At 45.1% G+C, this 6000-nt stretch overlaps 1 non-coding gene across 1 annotated transcript; it reads right to left on the reverse strand.

The window, feature by feature from the left end:
- Positions 1–2297: 2297 nt before the first annotated feature.
- TRNAG-ACC (transfer RNA glycine (anticodon ACC)) lies at positions 2298–2368 on the reverse strand. Its single transcript has one exon. It is a non-coding gene; the product is annotated as a tRNA-Gly (tRNA).
- Positions 2369–6000: the final 3632 nt, after the last annotated feature.

Genomic DNA, 6000 nt, shown 5'->3' on the forward strand with positions numbered 1-6000 from the left:
ATGGTGCTGCAATAATGGGATATTCACATGGAAAAAGAATGAAATGTGGCCCTGCCATACAGAATACAAAAAAAAAAAAACAACCACAATTTATCTTTTGGACCCCACAAAACACAACCAGTTAAATGTGGCTAAAAGCATCGAATCTACTGACTTTTTGAGCAACTCTAAACCAGTGTCTGGAATAGCCCACGAGAAAGCAGCCTATCCATCACCTCGCCCTGAACTCCTGGCTACCCAGGTAAGGACACCCGTACAGTCCAGCTCTGCAGAGGGGAGGCACCAGCTGCCGCTGAGAGCTGAGACGAGGTGCAGATGAGGGGATTTAATAGTCCCATCTCTGCCCTCTCTGCATCCTGCCACTGGGGAGGCAGGGTTGGGGGTGGGGGAGTTAGACCTTGCACAAACCATAAATAAACTTGCAGCTAGTATGTGATTGCAACTCTCCAAGCTCACAGGCAGACACGGATGAATTTGTCATTCCCAATGGCAGCTTGCTCCAATGTGACAGAGATGGGGGGAGTATTCTTACGTCATCTATATTTATCTCCTTTGCTAATGGAGAAATTTTTGTGACTCCAAAATAACGAGCAGAAGCATTTGTTGTGAATATTTGAGACACGGCCTCAGTGGCTCACAACTCCTAGTAAAGCTGTCTCTCCTACCCCCACCCCCATCCCAATTTCCTCAATGCCATTATGCCAAACAAGATAACACTTGGGTCCCTACAAAGCATATGACAGCCTGAGTGATTTCCATGCATCCTCGGTAACACGTGGCTGCCATATTAACTGTGGAGATCTTGAAACCGCCTGCTTGGAAGAAGCCTTTTCCTTCACCCGCCTCTGCAACTCCACTCACCAGGACAGGGACCAATGCTGAGGTCCCCCGACCCCCTGGCCTCAAAACTTCACCCAAAGGTTCTCATGGGCTTGCTGTCCCCCTTAACCCCCAGGAGCCCAGGGACTGCCCAGCGGCTGGGCAGACAGGGCCAATCATTGGCAAAATGCTTCCCCAGGTTTCCCTTAACTGGATCGTTTCAAAAGGCAGCCCATAATTCCGAGAGCAGCAGCTGCATGGGCTCTGGTTTATGAAAAATAATATTGGCCAAAAGGTGTGTGCTGGAAAGTTCTAGAGTGAAGCACTGTAACACAGAAGCGAAAAGATATGCCGGTACTGGTACTAAAGGCAAGGGAGACCCTTGCTTTGAATTTTCTGACCACTGCTTTCTATATGGTACTTTCCAAAAATGTCCGAATGCATCTTTATTTCAGTTTTGTTCATCGAGCATTGGCTTAACTTCTCTGCATCTCACGATTCTGTTCTGTAAAATGGGAATCGAAACAGAAACAATCTTAGGGCTGTTTTGAGGAATAGATGAATCAGTCTATATAAAGCCCCTAAAAATGCCTGGCACCCGGTGAATGCTTAATATGTATCATTTTCGTTATCGCCGTCACTGAGCATCCCTTACTCCCAGGCATTCTGCGGAGAGCCCGAGTTTTGATAGTTTAGTCTTTTTAATTGCAGTGTACCCCCCCCATCGTATCAACACAATTTATTGATCCATTTTCCTAGTGATAGATAGATGAGTTTTTCTAGTTTGGGACTATTCTGAATAAAGCTGCTGTGAAACTTTTTGTACTCCTTCCTGGCAGAATACATGCCCTCATTTCTCTTGGGTCTATACCTTGGAGTGGGACCACAAAGAAAGGAAGAAAATAACAACACATTCAAAGAAAAAAACCAAAATCACACTCTTCCCTCTCTACATTGGGGTCAGAAACCTTCAAAGGGGAGCCACCCTTCGGTTTATGCAGCGGTGGCCAGTTTTATTAAACCAACGTCCAGTGCATTAGGGCGGTGGATTGGAGACCCCAGGAAGTCTCCGAAACCCTTCTCTGTGCTCTCAGATCCATAACTGAGCTGCCTGGGCCCATCCTTCGTCTGGCCCGGGGAGGAGGCAAACAAGAGGACCATAAGGGGCTCTGGTTTGTGAAAAATAATATTGGCCAAAAAGTACAAGTTGGAAAGTTCTGGAGTGAAGCACTGAAACACAGCAGTGAAAACATGTGCTCCCTTCCTTTCGCCATAAGGAAAATGGGTTTCTTCACAAGAAAAGAGAGAAATAAGTGGCCGCTGTACCCATGGGTAGCTGTCCTGTTTACAGAGAAACCCACTGTAAATGCAATGTAGGGCTGAACTTGCTTTGGTGGTCATGGTGGGGTGGATATACCAGTGCTGCTCAACCTCAGCAGTGCTGGTTGTTTTTTTATAGTTTGGTTTGGGTGGGTGGGTGCATGGCCCGGGAATCGAACCCAGGCCTCCTGCGTGGTAGGCGAGCATTCTACCACTGAACCACCTGTGCCCACCAGCAGTATTGATTTTTTGGGCTGGATAACTGTTTGTTGTGGGACTGTGCTGTGCATTGCAGGGTGCTTAGCAGCACCCCGGCCTCTACCCACTCAGCGACAGGAGCGCGCTACCCAAAGGGCTCGAGACATTATGCAGTGTCACCTGGAGGATGCAGTCGCCCCTAATTGAAACACTGGGATATACTTATGTTACGAACGTGGGACAAATGAACTTACATTTTTTCTGTCATTTTAAATCCTGAAAGATGGGTCCTGTTGTAAAGCAAAAAGGCCCGGCATTGACTATCAGGGAACTTTGATACTCTATAGCCAAGTGTCCGGAACGCTTAGTGATTTACCTCCTTCAGGGAACTACGCTAGAATACTAACTCAGGGTAACACACAGAAAATCCCATCTCAATTGTTGAAAAGTCTGAATGATGCAATTTTGCAATACGATTTTATTTCAATTACAGCAGAGCTCTTCAGCTGCCCACTTCACTGAATAATGATTTGCAATTGCCCATCAGTTGTATATTAACAGACATTTTCAAAGGGCTTCAAGGTCTGGGAGAACAATTTGTTCTCTGAAACGCTGTGTTCTCACTGATATTGATACTTGTGACTTTTTCCCAACTCGGAATAGAGGCTTTGATAAGTAGATGCTAACATTTTGGAGGATCGGAGGAGTTCTGTTTTTCAAAGAAAGAACTCCTTTTCCCTAGGGATGCCGGTTTATGAATGTGTATCTCTCCTAACCATTCATTCCCTCCAAAAAATCTAATGGTTGAGCACCTGCTAGTTGCAAGCAGTTGCTCTGCCCTGGGGATATAAAGATGCATTTGGCAGGCAATGCCCCTTGCCCACAGAGAGCATGCTGGCAGTGTGTGTGTGTGGGGGGAGGGCAGGGGGAAGCACTTCTGACCAACCAGGCTTTGCCAATGGCCAGCTCTGGACCTCCGGTGGTCACCCCATCTCTGTAGACTCATCTAGCAGATGAGATGGGTGGATTACTGAAATGGCAGCTACGCTTCCCTCTAGTGCTCACTCACATCAACTATTCTTGGCCGCCCAGAACACTTGATTAGGAGACCACATCTTCACTCGATGCCAGAGCAGACTAGGATTGATTGTTGATGTCTGCCATGGGCATACGATGGGAAATGGATGGAATCCCATGTCAAGTTGCCATCCAGGAATTTCTAAGGTCTCTGATTCTATGATATGCAAGAATCTGCCATTCCCACCGCAGTATAGTTTGGTCTGGAAGAGCATGGTTACTTAAATTTCTCCCTTTGGACGCAGGCCATGTTCTACCTTTTCCCGATCCTCTATCTGTAATTCTCGTGTTTAGGTTCTAGCAGAGGATCACAAATTATTCCACAATGCTACTGCCCCAAAGGTTACTTCCTGATATTTTCTAACATTCCGCTCCATCTTTGAAAAGATCAAACAAGGCAAAACTTGACCTGCCTTCATTCAGGGTCTTTTTGGATAAATGATTTCCTGGCGTGGTGAGAGAATACTGTTTTCTTCATTTTGAATAGACGAAAATAGACACCATCAACAAACCTTTGGCTAAGGGGGAAAATCCGTTTAACTCACATTTTGCTTCGATTACATAGAGGACAAAGGAGCGCATTGCACCCGTGCATGAATAGATGCTTCATTATTCAAAACAAGCATCAAAGAGCATTCCATCCCCTATAGAAAATATGCAATCACTGTTTAATTCAATGGTAGGATGCAAATTTAAATTCCCATAAGGGGAAGGCTGTTAATGCCATTTAAATTGGTTGTAAATTACAGATAATACGCTTGAGACTCCCGAATACAGATTAGTGGAGTATTGCTTTAGGAATTCAATTCTACTTTGAACTTATTGTGTATTTATCTATGAAAAATAAAGCCATGAAGACTTGTTTACAGCAACATTTTATTGCCTATCTGTTTTATTTCTGAAGCAAATATTTCACTTTTAAATGCCAGGGAGATGGTGCAGTGTCATACAAGAAAATGCCACAATGTTAAAGTCAGATTAGCACATTTCCAGGCAGCTTCTTATTTAAACACACACACACACACAATAAGAGGGGGCACTACAACGGAAATTAATAAAGATATCGCACTAGCTGACTTTTCGATCTTTTTACCTTATTTCTGTTGGTGTCCCTGCAATTTGAAAATCCCACAGACATAAGACAATCATGATTTTCAGAAATTAGAGGCTGTGATTATCTCTCACTGCTAAAGTATACAGGCACTTAGAGGCTGTTTCCCATTTTCACAGATTAACTCATCGTGAGTGGGAAGCCTGATGGGCGAGCCTTTGTCAAAAGAATTATTCCTTAAAAACAAGGGCTTTGCAGAAGGAGAAAGCGACAGATAAAAATGGACACTTCTCAACAAAGGTTTCTGAGCTTCCAGCTCAAAGAGTAGCAATTTCCCTCCTAGCTCATAGAAGTAAAAACTGTTCCCTCCTTGATGTGGTTTCATGTCTCAGGTGGGAAATAGGTTACTCGGGGTGATAAAAATAAATCAGTTTTGAGGCCCATGATCTCTCCTCTGGCAGCCTATAAGGGGTGTGTGTGTGTGTGTGTGTGTGTGTGTGTGTTTACGTGTGTGCATGCGCACGCGCGTGTGTGAAACTGAGAGGTCTTAAAAAAAGTTGCCATTGATATATACACACCAAATGAAGCCAAGCTGCGGAACAACGGAGAAATGCCTAATTCATTATGCCAGAAAATGGGTTGTTACCATCAATACCACGTGGAGTTAATCATTTCCAAAGAAGTATAATACCAAGTTATCCATAACGCTGCACCTAAATGGAATAATGTTTTGTTTTTTCTTTGATCTGTCAAAGGTACTTTAAGCGTTGCCAGGACCTTAGTGACTCTATAAACATTTCATTGTACGGTTCTTTAGAATTATACAGACCTTGTGATATCCCATAAGGTTAATTGGATTTTTTAAAATCCCCACTATTTTCTTGGTGATTTGTCATTTATTTATGTTGGAGAAAATAACACAGAACCCGGACCTCCTTGGATTTCCTTTTTCTGCTTATTTGCATTTGGGTTAAAGGGGAGGTTTTTTCCTCCTACCTAAGGGTAAGGATGAAACAAGCCAGTTGACACCTTAAGCTGAAAGAAAAGGCAGATGATTCAGGTCATCTCTGCTCATGTTAAGAGACTGATAAAATGTGTGCGTTTGGGCGGTGGGAGTCGTTCTTTAGGATCTCCCCGCCTTCCCCTTTATAGGTTTGGGGTCAGAATAAGCCTGACGCAAATAAAAAGTGAACGAGGAGTCTCTGAATTGCATTCGTAAGCCCTCGCTGCTCTGTGCACATGTACATCTTAAGCCTTCCCAGTTGGTGCAGAGGTGGGCCTCGGGCTCAGGCTGAGTGCACTTCACCGTGGTGAGGAGTGATCCTGGGGGGCCCTGGCCTCTCTCTCACTCTCTCCTGGGGTGGGGGTGGAGGGGTGCATTGGGAGCATGCATGCTCTTTCTGGGGGAAGCCACAGTCCAATGCTCCAGTGTGGCGGGCGGGCACTGCCAGCCTGCACGTGGTTCCCAACACCCGGCCCCCGGCCCCCAAGCCAACAGGCACAGCAGTGAGGCAGGGCAGAGGAAGCATCACACT

The sequence above is a fragment of the Tamandua tetradactyla genome, chromosome X, assembly GCF_023851605.1.
Source record: "Tamandua tetradactyla isolate mTamTet1 chromosome X, mTamTet1.pri, whole genome shotgun sequence".
Taxonomy (NCBI): domain Eukaryota; kingdom Metazoa; phylum Chordata; class Mammalia; order Pilosa; family Myrmecophagidae; genus Tamandua; species Tamandua tetradactyla.